This window comes from Macrobrachium rosenbergii, chromosome 15, assembly GCF_040412425.1.
Source record: "Macrobrachium rosenbergii isolate ZJJX-2024 chromosome 15, ASM4041242v1, whole genome shotgun sequence".
Classification (NCBI taxonomy): domain Eukaryota; kingdom Metazoa; phylum Arthropoda; class Malacostraca; order Decapoda; family Palaemonidae; genus Macrobrachium; species Macrobrachium rosenbergii.
In genome coordinates, this window is record NC_089755.1 from 54,794,298 (window position 1) to 54,809,297 (window position 15,000).

General features: G+C 35.3%; 1 protein-coding gene across 1 annotated transcript in view; it reads right to left on the reverse strand.

Moving 5' to 3' along the window:
• The window catches only part of LOC136846358 (transcriptional regulatory protein AlgP-like), a 79,660-nt gene that overhangs the window by 63,745 nt on the left and 915 nt on the right, over positions 1-15,000 (reverse strand). The window lies entirely within an intron of this gene.

A 15,000-nucleotide genomic window follows, 5' to 3' on the forward strand; every position in this document is an offset into this window, starting at 1 on the left:
CCAGACCGCTGAGCAAGCTACCAGGACCGAGTTCCTGCCGGGGTCCTTGAAGGCGGTCCTTGAAGGCGACCGGTCCAAATCCTTCGAAAATATATGTCCCGTAATTAAGATGGCGGCCCGTGACTTAATTCGTTCTAATTCGCCCCATCTCGTAAATATCATGTGATGGGAAACATCGCCTGGGGTCACATCACGTCGCACAGGTGCGAAGGAAAGCTCCCGAAAGCCAGGTAAGAAATGAAAAAAAAAAGAGGCACAAAGAAAAAAAAAAGAGTAGTAAAAAGCTCGACAACCGGGTGCGCCCTTTTCAATTACCCTGTCTGAGAGCGTCTGATCAGAATGTTTGTGAGTCCCTGCTAATGTGTTTATAATTGTCCATTTCGAAGACTGAATCGTCCGAGAGAGAGAGAGAGAGAGAGAGAGAGAGAGAGAGAGAGAGAGAGAGAGAGAGAATGAAGACCGAATCGTCCGAGAGAGAGAGAGAGAGAGAAAATGAAGAATGAATCGTCCAAGAGAGAGAGAGAGAGAGAGAGAGAGAGAGAGAGAGAGAGAGAGAGAGAGAGAGAGAGAATGAAGACTGAATCGTCCAAGAAAGGGAGAGAGAGAGAGAGAGAATGAAGACTGAATCGTCCAAGAGAGAGAGAGAGAGAGAGAGAGAGAGAGAGAGAGAGAGAGAGAGAGAGAGAGAGAGAGAGAGAATGAAGACTGGATCGTCCAAGAGAGAGAGAGAGAATCGTCCAAGAGAAGAGAGAGAGAGAGAGAGAGAGAGAGAGAGAGAGAGAGAGAGAGAGAGAAAAGAGAGAGAGAGGCATATTGAAAAACAAAGGACGGAATAAATTAGAGACCTACAGCAGCGCCACTGAGGATTCCATGAAAGGAGGAGAGAGAGAGAGAAAAAAAAAAAATAAAGCAAAAATTCAAAAAGACTTCCCGTCCAGGAACGGCCAGACCATTACTTTTAACGAATGCGAAATGATACACCTTCTGGATAGTTAAAGCATAATATATGATTAATTGTCGTTTGCATATCCATGGAGGTTTCCGAGATCTCGAGACTTGAACATCATGTGTATATACACTTTTCAGATAAATGCTAAATACAGACGCATCATAATTCGAACATCAGAGGTTCTTTGAATGAAGCATTTGTTTTTCATAATGCTCTCTCTCTCTTTCTCCCTTTCTTTCTTTCTTTAAATCTTCAGCTGAAAACCATTCTGCCCTAAAATGGAAGATTGCAGTATCTGCAAAAATACAAAACTGAGAAAAATGGTAGACACTGCAGTTTTCCCTGGCCTTGCTACTAATTAGATATGTAGACGACTGTTTTTGTATTGTTAAAGAAAATGTAAATATTCCAGATTTCTTGCAGATACTGCAAATGGGACCCCCTAAATACTCGTGCAAAGCATTGAAGAATCATTCTGAAACTGCAGTCACTTGTGTATTTTGTCTTTCACGAGCCCAATAGGTGGCATATCTCAATTTCGAAGATTTTGCAGATACTGCAGTTTTCCATTTTAGGGCAGCATTATGGACAGAGCAAATAGACTCTGAACCCCAAGAGGGCTTCAAAAGGGAATCAGCTTGCAAAGAGAGAGACAAGTTATAGAGAAAGGTGATAAATAAATACATGCACATTAAGAAATCGTCCGCAGGGGTCAGTTAATCTTTAAGCACACACACACACACAAGTATATATATATACTGTATATATATACTTGCCTGTAGAGGGATACAGTTGTCTTCTGAAATATAGCATTAACTTTCTACCTTTTGGCGTTTCTATGGGCTTCTTTTATTAGATGGAATTCAGTTCAAACAGAAAATATTTCACAGTCATATATATATATATACATATATATATATATATATATATATATATATATATATATATATATATATATATATATATATACATACATACATACATACATACATACATATATAATCAGGCTAATCGAAAACAGGTATTCATCCATTCTAATTCCGTGAGCCAAAACCGGAAGCGGCAGCCCAATCAACTTTGTAACAGAATTACCATAATTCTCAGATCAAGCAAAAGTTTAATACCTGTAATCTTTAATGACAACTCTGCTTGCTACTAAAAGGAAAAAATTACCATCAACTCCATTTTATATTTGAATAAGACGATCAACATTACTACATAATTCCTCAACAATAGTAATTGTTTTATTCATTCAGAAATTCATCGCGAGTAGTTCAGAGGTCAACATTTTTCAAAATAACATGGCGGCAGGTTTAATAATGAGGCCTTTGTCAAGAACAAGATCCCAGGAAATAAAAGGGTGGCGTGTACGTTTCCGGTCAATCAGGATTCTGCCATTTTTGATATTCTAGCCAGTCATTATTAACCGTTGACTTTTCTAATGAGGTCACGTTATTCTTGATGTTCTAGCCAACCTCCCTTCCGGATTGACCCCTGAATTTTCTAATGGGGTCAAAATTTTCAAATCCATGTATGCAAATGAATTGGCACTTTCGTAACGATTACAATTTTTATAAGAATAATTTATATAAGAATAATCGACTTATATAAATTTGACGAGAACAATAATTCTGAGTTAAGGATAGATTTGAGTTTCACTAAGTTCTTCATGAATTTGTGTTCATAAACCGCGTAAAATATTCACACGAGCAAGCGCTGTTGGTTATACAAAACAGTACACTTATGATGACCCCAATATAATAGAAATGTTAAAATGTTGACCCAGTATAATAGAAATGTTAAAATGTTGCGCTACAAACCTCATTAACCGAGTAATCACCTTATCTACATACATATCTAATCTGAATAACTTCATATTTACGGCGATAACTAATCTTACGACATCCTGATTGAGTTTGGTATACATCCGAAAGAAAAAGTGGACTTTGCTACCAGTTTCCGAGAGAGGGAACTTCTCAATGGGAGAGAGGGCGTAATTGCAGAGGACTGTTATTATTGATTTCAAGTGAGTCAGGTCAAGGAATGGGTGACCTGCTTCCCAATTAGACAGGTCGCAACTGGTGACCTTTAGAATTTGTTAATTTTTTAGAATGTATATTTTTTTTTTGGTAACCTAAGCACCTACGTCTTGCAATTTGCGGAATGTGGGTGTTCTGATATTTTGCGATTTTTTTTTATTTTTTTTATTTTGTGGCCCAAACCAGATGAATTATAAACAAGGGTATGTGAAAACCATTATAAAGCTTTAAGATACCATTACTGTAAGTTTTACGCCTTCGGTCCTCTTATTAATTAATGCTTGTGTATGTTTACACACCCTGTATGTTATACCTCTCTCTCTCTCTCTCTCTCTCTCTCTCTCTCTCTCTCTCTCTCTCTCTCTCTCTCTCTCTATTCATTTACTTTTATACTTTCAAGACCAACTAATTTTTTAAACCTCTTTCTTACATTGCCTCATGTTTCACACACGCCCTGCCCGCGCGCGCACTCACACACATACATATATATATATATACATATGTATATATATATATGTATATCTATATATATATATGTATATATAAATGAATATATAAATATATATATATATATATATATATATATATATATATGTATATAAATATAAATATATGTATACACACACACACACACACATATATATATATATATATATATATATATATATATATATTATATATATATATATATATATATATATATATATATATATATATATATATATATATATATATATATATATATATATATATATATATATATATATATATATATACACACATATATATTACCTGCACGCTTCGATCAATACAACATTACCCACGCAAACTATTTTATACATTCCGCTATTACCTTCTTGAAGAACAGCCTATTTCATAAACCGCTATCAGGCCATCCTTTCACGTATAATTCGTATCTGGGCCCTTATCTTAAAGGTTAAAATATGACGCTAGGAAGCAGCAATATGACTACAAAAGATAATCATTACATTATCTAAATTGTTCGGTGATTTTTATAAATTGCTATAATTAGCGAGGAATGATGCAAGACGTATGAAGGATGAAGGTTAATCATGAGGATTAGATGATGGTGGTATAGAAAATAAATGCTCGGTAACTTTGCCTTGATAACGTTATATATACAAAGGAAGTATGTATATGTATGCGCATTTATGTATACGCAGAGAGAGAGAGAGAGATGGTTTAACTAATTCAGCTTTATCAGACTTTTGATTTGTTTTTACTTTAACAATGAGAGAGAGAGAGAGAGAGAGAGAGAGAGAGAGAGAGAGAGAGAGAGAGAGAGAGAGAGATGGTTTAACTAATCCCCCTTTATCAGACTTTTCACGATCATAGAGAGAGAGAGAGAGAGAGAGAGAGAGAGAGAGAGAGAGAGAGAGAGAGAGAGATATTGTTTAACTAATTCCATTTCATCAGATTTTTTATTTGTTTTCACTGTAACAAATCCGTTGTTTGTCAGCCTTTCATTTATGATAACATTTCGAACAAAAGAAATGTAATCGCTTCGACATACCTCAACATTAAATACCCCATTCTTCTCCTAGAGTGAAATTACGCTCTTTTAGCTATTAATGCCTTCAGTAGCTGCAATAAAAAGAGGAAACTCGTTTGTATAACTGACGCCAAGGAGGAGAAACGCTATTATAAAGAAAAAAAATAAAAAAAATTAATTCCTTACAGTAAATCATACGTAGATTCTGAACGCAATAAAAACTCTCCTGGGACTTAATTACATTTAAGTAACTAAACTGGTCTATTTGAAGGTTAGAATGTAATGGCTGATGCCCAGATGATATTTAAACCGATTATCTTTGTCTTCCACTTTGTCTCTCTCTCTACTTCCAATTAAGATTTTATGAAGGAGGTCCTCATTCTTATGTCATTATTGGACAAGAAAGTTTCTTGGAACTTTGTGTAAAGTTCTGCGCGAAAGTTTACGCAAAAGAAAATACCTGCGATTCGGAGCGTTTTCTGTATCAGGTGAAATCGACTACCATAGCCGTTTATGTAAAGCTTATTGAATTGAATATAGAATTTAGGCCAAAGGCCAAGCACTGGGACCTATGATGTCATTCAGCGCTGAAAGTGAAATTGACAGTAAAAGTTAGAAAGGCGTAACAGGAGGAAAACCTCAAAGCAGTTGCACTATGAATCAATTGTTAGGAGAGGCTGGAAAGTAAGATGGAAGAAAGAGAATATGAAAGGAGGTAGAGTAAAAGGAACGAAAGGGGTTGCAGCTGGGGGCCCGAGAAGGCACGCTGAAAAGAACCTTAAGTAATGCCTACAGTGCACCGCACGAGATGCACTGACGGCACTAGCCCTCCTACGGGGATAAAGTGGATCGACCAAGATTCTACGGAATTCAGAAGACCTGCAATCGGCAGTTATGATCCCCTAAGAGAAGAATGAAAATTAACCTTCTAGTCGAAAGAATTTAGGGTAATTTACCTTGACGTAATATTGAAGGGTTAATCGAGGTGGACGGTCAAAAAAAAAAGAAGAAGAAAAAAAAAGGAATTGCTCAAGAAAGCTGAATAGGGGGTTTTAATCTGCATTATATTTACATACTAATTCTTTACCCACAAACGATGTTCCGAAAGATAAGATCAGCTTCAAAACACCTCCCGATTAAATGGTCAATTGATGATATTTACAACACTGAAAATGATCTTCGATTATGAGTGCCCGTAACAGATAAGAAGTCAATTAAGGGACTGGAATGTCAGCCGGCATTATGACGAGAAAAATTGACCAAGGAATCGGACAAGCTGAAGGTCATATTCACGGTTTATTTTATGTTTTTTTTTTTTTTTTTTTTTTTTAGTTTCTGTAAAAGAAAACTATTGTGCCGGCTTTGTCTGTCCGTCCGCATTTTTTTCTGCCCGCACTTTTTCTGTCCGCCCTCAGATCTTAAAAACTACTGAGGCTAGAGGGCTGCAAATTGGTATGTTGATCATCCACCCTCCAATCATCAAACATACCAAATTGCATTCCTCTAGCCTCAGTAGTTTTTATTTTATTTAAGGTTAAAGTTAGCAGTAATCGTCCAGCTGGCAACGATATAGGATAGGCCACCACGGGCTCGTGGTTAAAGCTTGAAGGGCCGCGGCTCATACAGCATTATACCGAGACCACCGAAAGAGAATAACGAATATGATTAGAGAATTTTTAATTTTTCCCTAGGGCTTGCGCTCCCCTTGGAAATTACTGACGCCCCCCTAGGGGAGCACGCCCCCCCAGGTTGAGAACCACTGATCTACAGCAGTAATTAGGTTATAGTGAGTTTTTGCAACTACACCGTTTGCTTTGGCGCTTGAGAGAAAGCATTAAAACAGAGTCAGAAATCGGTATTACCTATCGCTGGCATACTAAAAGACGCGTTCTGAACCTGATATGTACCATAACTGATATTCATGAGAACTCGTAGCTTTTTCGGCAGTGATTACGTTGGAGTGAGTTTTCGCAATTACAATATTTACTTTGGCACCCGAAAGAAACATAAAAAAAAAATTTACAGAAATCGACAATAAGATCAACAATTCTGAAAGCAGTTTTAGTTTTTTGTAATACAAGCGTTCATGAAGTCCCTGTATTTTCGAACCACAAACTCATATTCATCAGTAATCGCCAGTTATCTAGTAAAAATAAAATCTATTTTTTATCGCTGGAGATATCTCTAAATCTTTCTTGAAGTCATGGATATCACCTCTATTTTCTTTCGTAATGACTAAATCCCGGCCGATAACGATTACAGCGGTAGCAGGAGGAGGATCGGCGGCAGTAGTGTCATTACCAGTAGTAAAGAATGTTAATTACATATAACTACTTTCATATGACACAACGAAAGTAAGTCTGGTTCCTATGCAATCATTGTCATTTTCTCTGAAAAAATAAAAAAACTTGAGTATCGAAGCTGTGCAAGAGAGGGAATCGCTTACAGATATATATATATATATATATATATATATATATATATATATATATATATATATATATATATATATATATATATATATATATATATATATATATATGAGGCTATCAGTCGAGAAACATGCCAAGCGCCACCCTGGGTCAAAGTATTTTTTTTTTTTAATTTATTGTATTTTAAAAATGGCACTTGGCATGTTTCTCGACTGAAATATATATATATGTATATATATACATACATACATACATATATATACAAATCTTTTGAACAGAGAGCGACGCATATAGACATCCATAAATAAATGTATGCATATAATACGTGTTTAAAAAAAAAGAGTAGACAGTAAGCAGGTAAGAATTTCTATTTTTTAAATATTTACACAGTTAAACTAGCCAAGAATCACATCATCATCAACATACCTGACCAGAGAAAATCCCTGACGAAACGAATAACTCGCATCGACCACCAACTAAATCATCGTCTCATAGAAACGCGAAATGAATAATTCAGACATTCGTATTTTTTTCACGCGATTATTTTCAACTTTTCTCTCTCTCTCTCTCTCTCTCTCTCTCTCTCTCTCTCTCTCTCTCTGCAGTTGTGAAAGTGATGACATATTATATTTGCCTAACAGATTTTCTGAATAAGTGTGTGTGTGTCTGGAATCGCTCGCCCAAATGGGAAAAGCTCATCAGGCGTCAAAATCAACGTGGCGACATTGACGTATTACAAGGTTCTGGGAATCGAAACCTGTTGGCCGCACAGAGGGAAAGTTGACAGGGCTTTTTGGCAAGCCTCCGTGAGGTTTTAGCACCGCCTGTAATCTCCACGCCATATCTTATGCGGTGTATCGATAAGATACCGCGTTGTTTCTCACGTCAGAGTTCGGTGGGTAAAATGTGTTGTTTCTCAAGTCAAAGTTCGGTGGATAAAATATTGTCTTGTTTCCTAAGTCAAAGTTCAGTGGATAAAATATCGTGTTGTTTGTCACATCAAAGTTCGGTGAGTAAAATGATTTGTTTCTCAAGTCAAAGTTCGTTGGATAAAATGATTTGTTTCTCAAGTCAAAGTTCGTTGGATAAAATATCGTATTGTTTCTCAAGTCAAAGTTCGGTGGATAAAATATCGCGTTGCTTCTCAAGTCAAAGTTTGTTGAATAAAATGTGTTGTTTCTCAAGTCAAAATTCGGTGCACAAAATATCGTGTTGTTTCTCTCGTCAAAGTTCGGTGGATAAAATGTGTTGTTTCTCAAGTCAAAGGTCGGTGGATAAAATATTTTGTTGTTTCTCATGTCAAAGTTCGCTGGATAAGATACTGTGTTGTTTCTCCCGTCAAAATGGTTGAGGTCAGGCTTTGAATGAATTGCCGTCTGTTATCTATTTGTTTCTTACGTTCAATTCTATCTTACAAGACATCGTGTTGTTTCTCACGTCCAAGTTGGTTTCGTCATGTTCTGAATTTTGTATATCTCTCTACCTCATCTACACACACACACACACACACACACACACACACATATATATATATATATATATATATATATATATATATATATATATATATATATATATATATATATATATATATATATATATATATATATATATATATATATATGATGCATTCAGAAATTCAGCCATCATAAAACGAAATGAATTGTATGAATTGAATAAAAAAAAAAGAAATTAAGCGAAACAAGCTGCCAAAAGAAACTAGGGGAATGCAAATGGGTAAAAAAAAGAGTGAGAGAGAGAGAGGGGCCGTTTATGGCCTCCCCATAAAGGGAATCTGGCGTCCTTTTGTAGGGATCCCCACGCAATGGGGATATCATGTGTGGCGGATGATCGAACCTTATCTTAAGAAGAAAGAGTAGGATTTTACAGTTTCTTTTTCCTTCTTCTCCTTCTCCGTTCTTCCTTTCTTCCTCTCTTCCTTTCTTCCTCTTTGCCCCAACATAAATTTAGAGAGAGAGAGAGAGAGAGAGAGAGAGAGAGAGAGAGAGAGAGAGAGAGAGAGAGAGAGAGAGAGAGCATAAATATGCGTAACCGAAATCTCTGCGGATCCAGGGATAACTTTACACACTTTGCAGAGAGAGAGAGAGAGAGAGAGAGAGAGAAATTTTCTTAATTGAAATCTATGCAGACCCATGGATAACTTTACACACTCAGACTCAGACCCATGCAGAGAGAGAGAGAGAGAGAGAGAGAGAGAGAGAGAGAGAGAGAGAGAGAGAGAGAGAGAGAGAAATTTTCTTAATTGAAATCTATGCAGACCCATGGATAACTTTACACACTCAGACTCCAGACCCATGCAGAGAGAGAGAGAGAGAGAGAGAGAGAGAGAGAGAGAGAGAGAGAGAGAGAGAGAGAGAGAGAGTCATTTTATTGTGCAAATATTCTGGCTTCGTCAATGGGAAAAATACAGTACACAATTGAAACTACTCCTTATGTAAATTAGTTAAGATTAACTTCAAGCTTTGCACTGAGAGAGGAAATGGAAGATTTATCATTAAATAATAATTATAAGATCATTTACCATGCACGCACACACACACACACATATATATACATTTAAATATTTATATCATATGTTTATATATATATATATATATATATATATATATATATATATATATATATATATATATATATATATATATATACATACATACATACATTGCAAATAGCAATACCTCTGCATGCATGACAGAAAAGGTACAAGACTCACACATCTACCAATGCTACCGAATCTTCTTTCTATCCCCAAGGAGAAAGTATAGACCTCATCAACTACTGCAGTACGTTATCAGGTTGGAATCGTTTGTATGACAAAAAGGACCCCTCGCTAATTAAGCTGTGTAAGTTATCTGCAAAAGGGATCGTCGTACAGCGATTGACAGAAGATTGGCACCTGGGAACGGGTTCGAGTCCTCTGCACTGATCTTGACCCGGAAAAGGAAAAAGTGAATGTCTTCCCAGTAGATGCCATAGCTCTGGGAAATGAACTGAGAAGAACGAAATAAGTGAATATGAGTTTTGTTTATGTATTGTGTATATATATATATATATATATATATATATATATATATATATATATATATATATATATATATATATATATATATATATATATATATATATATATATATATATACATATACAGTATATATATATATATATGTATATAATGAATGCATGTATGTATACCTAAAGAAAATGGTGAATTCAAACCCAAAGACATTATATCTATTTAGTAAGAGTCATAATAAAGGTAGCCAATGCCTTCAATTTTGTTGCTTTCAATAATACCAGAAATGGTCGTGGAGAACCCTTCGTTATTCAAAACGATTGTGAAATTAAATATGATTTTCTTACCAATTTTAATACTTAATAATATTCTATAAGAAATTTCTCAACTTCGGCTGGTTATTCAGCAATACTGTATAAAGCGTCACGCATACATAACTCCTAAATATTTAAATAACATTACTTTCTTACCTGAATAACGCTATTTTCTTTTAATGATAGCCAACATAAAATGAATCATATTGCGTTCTTTTAGGCATAACCAATATTAAAATGAATGATATTGCGTTCTTTTAGTGATAACCAATATAAAATGAATGATAATGCGTTATTTTAGGTATAACTAATATAAAATGAATAATATTGCGTTCTTTTAGGTATAACCAATATAAAATGAATAATAATGCGTTCTTTTAGGCATGTCCAATATAAAATGAATAATATTGCGTTCTTTTAGGTATAACCAATAAAAAATTAGTTATGTTGCGTTCTTTTAGGCATAACCAATATAAAATGAATAATATTGCGTTCTTTTAGGCATAACCAATATAAAACGAATGATATTGCGTTCTTTTAGGTATAACCAATATAAAATGAATAATGTTGCGTTCTTTTAGGTATAATCAATTTAAACCTGGGCGAATTAATAGATAAATAAACAAAATTTTTAATGAGAATATTAAAATACAAGGCGAAATGTATTTTAGGGTAGTAATGCGTTGCTTCTTCGCCTGATCTGACCTGAAAAACAGTTTGATAAGAATTCGCCTTCTGTCCCTGGTTACTAACATCTACATAACAAATCTACAGCTACAAAGAATTCAAAGAAAGACAAACGAGGAGAATGGATGGAGGGGCGGGGCTCATTCTCCCAGGTGAAAGACCCTCTTGAGAATGGCCCACAGGGGCCTTATACAAGTATCGCACCTGATTAATCCTTGGCCGTCAGCTAGAAAACCGCACGGCCTTATATAGAGACCTGCACCATTTTTTTTCCGTCTTGCATCATATTGGCTACTGGTGCGGTTAGATTATGTGGTTAGCGGGTTGGCTACGGCGGGGTGAGGAGAAAAAAGGTTGCCAAAGGGTATTTGACAGAGAGAGAGAGAGAGAGAGAGAGAGAGAGAGAGAGAGAGAGAGAGAGAGAGACTGACTAACGTTCTGTTTACTTTTTCGACATTGGGTTTTTTTTGCTTAAATGCTCGATACTTTTTTTATATTTGTGGCTTATTTATATGTATATATGTATATACATATGTATATATATAAATATATGTATATATATATATGAATAATATGTACTGTACATATAAATGTATATACATATATGTATAAATAGAGTATACACACACACAATATATATATATATATATATATATATATATATATATATATATATATATATATATATATATATATATATATATATATATATGTGTGTGTGTGTGTGTGTGTGTGTGTGTGTGTGTGTGTGTTTGGCTTCTCATCCCCCACCCACAGCCTCCTTTGTAGTAAACAAAGGAGCTTCTCCAGTCTACCTATCCATACATTAGCGGATGGCTCCCCCCACCCCCCTACAATAAATCAGACTCCTTCAGCTCAATTATCCGCTGTCGCTGTCACTCAATCTAGAATTCTTCCGACTTAATCTATTAACTCGACCCTTGCCATCGTATCTAGAATAGGGTTGGATGCTATTGTTACGTATATTTGTCTTTTTTATAGTTTCCAGTCTTCCCATTTTTAAATATATGCATATGATATGCATATGGATAACATATATAAATATATATGTATATCTACTGTATATATATATACATATAATATGCATATGGATAACATATATAAATATATATGTATATCTACTGTATATATATATACATATGCATATATGTGTGTATATATAAATATATATAGATATATATATATATATATATATATATATATATATATATATATATATATATATATATATATGTATATGTATATATATCTTGAAAACAGAAACTTCGGTGAATGATAACAAGAGGTTTACATCAACCTGCGTGATTTTTATGCAATTTTTCGCAGACCCATTTTCCTTACTATTCACCCAAACTAGCCTTTCCCTTGCCACTTCTCTTCTCATTCAGATGTGCAAACCCCCTGACAAAAAAAATATATAAAATTATATTCCACCAATGACCAGCACTTCTCCATTTCTTGTCGACCTTATAAATTTCGAGCACCAGCGTTTCTGAACCACCTTCCCTAAAATGCAGTTGTTTCCGGGAGATTAAGAAAGCTGAAATAAGCATAATACTCCGCGCGAGGCGGGGGCCAAAATAGCTGGCTTATAGCAGGATAGCTATAAAAAGAGCAATAAACATCAAGGAGATTTACAACCTTATGAATAAATGGCCTTTAGATTTATCAAGTATCACTCCAGCTGAAGAAACGTCTGGGGAGTTCTAAGTAGGTGCTATTACTGTTAGCTGTAAAACGGAGATCAGTAAAGCATTAACCTAATTACTGGCGTGGTTATGGTATGTCATGCGTGAACTCTCCGTTAAATGGAAAATTGTCGTGAAAAAAAAAGCAGTTGTTTAGTTACTGTCGCGAAATTTATAACCTGTAAGAAATGTTTCTTCGGAGCAATAGAGTTTTCTGTACAGCCGCTACAGGGTATAATCAAGGCCACCGAGAGTAGATCTATCTTTCGGTGATCTCGGTATGATGCTGTATGAGCCGCGGCCCATGATACTTTAACCACAGCCGTGGTGGCCTATCCTATATCGCTGCCAGAAGCACGATTATGGCTTACTTTAACCTTAAATAAAATAAAAACTACTGAGGCTAGAGGGCTGCATTTTGCTATGTTAGATGACTGGAGGGTGGATGATCAACATAACAATTTGCAGCCCTCTAGCCTCAGTAGTTTTTAAGATCTGAGGGCGGACAGAAACGTGCGGACAGAACAAAGCGCGGACGGACAGACAAAGCCGCCACAACAGTTTTCTTTTACAGAAAACTAAAAACGCACATCAGAATAATACTGTACATATAGAAATATATTTATCTATTGATTCTTTTTTATTTATCTTCGTTCTCTGATAACTGATCTCTCTTTCTCTATGCCCTTTTAAGTGAAATTTCTTTCAAATGAGTCCTACAGTCTTTGAAAAGCTCACTTTCAAATTTATAATCCCTGTAGGATTGTTCCATATGAACGGGGTTTAACTGGCAAACAACAACAACAACAACAACAACAACAACAACAACAATAATAATAATAATAATAATAATAATAATAATAATAATAATAATAATAATAATAATAGAATCCATTCACATAGAATATATTTTTATCATTCTTTTCCACCACTATTAGCCTGCCTAAGGATTTATGGTTATCACAAATATGAATTTATATATAAATGAAACTGACCATTAAACACCAAGTGCATATATATGTATATATATACAGTATATATATATATATATATATATATATAAATATATATATATATATATATATATATATATATATATATATATATATATATATATATATATATATATATATATATATATATATATATATATATATATAAAGGGAAACATTCCTTCAATGATTTACGAACTCGTGTCTTGAAGTGAATAATTTCACGGAATAATCACTTTACTCATGCTTAGCAAATGTTTCGTGTCTTTCACAACTTCGCTTCGCCTTTGGTATCCACACACACACAGAGAGAGAGAGAGAGAGAGAGAGAGAGAGAGAGAGAGAGAGAGAGAGAGAGAGAGAGAGAGAGAGAATTGTTCCCACAGACAGAGAAAGTGAAAGAGAGAGAGAGAGAGAGAGAGAGAGAGAGAGAGTGTGTGTGAGAGAGAATTGTTCCCACGGAGAGAGAGAGAGAAAGAGAGAGATAGTCGTTCCCACAGAGAGAGAGAGAGAGAGAGAGAGAGAGAGAGGGAGAGAGATAGTCGTTCCCACAGAGAGAGAGAGAGAGAGAGAGAGAGAGAGAGATAGCAGTTCCTACAGAGAGAGAGAACTCAATCCCACAGAGAGAGAGAGAGAGAGAGAGAGAGAGAGAGAGAGAGAGAGAGAGAGAGAGAGACTCATTCCCACAAACAGAGAGAGAGAGAGAGAGAGAGAGACACTGACTCGCCAGGGAGGATGGCAATATCTTCCCAGCTTTGTTTTCTTCCTCCCCAAGACTGTGGCAGGCTGGGTGGCTGGCCTCAGCCTGCGGTGACCCCGGTGAAAGGAAAAGTCGCTCGACCAAGCGAACTTAATTGTTTTAAAGGAGGAGAATAAGGGAGTGCCTAGGTCTTACGAACTCTTACGAACAGTTCTCGACAGCTTATCGATCTCCCGGGTCGGTCGTCGCTGCGCGGTCGCCGTGAATAGTGAGCGAATGTTTGCGACCTTCACGAAAATGCTCGTTGGTTAAAGTAAGTGTCTCGATGTTCGTCTTGAATAGAATTTACAGTGGGAATTTTCTTGGGTCTTTTTTTTTTTTTTTGTTCAGAGGTTTTCGTTTGAATGTGAGATCATTATGGCCTAATAAATATTTGCATTTTCTATTTTCTCTCACAGAATTATTTTGACTGTTCAGATAAGAAATATAACGTTCCTTTCAGTGTTACACACAAATACGGACATTCATTTATATATATATATATATATATATATATATATATATATATATATATATATATATATATATATATTATATATATATATATGTGTGTGCGTGTGTGTGTGTGTAC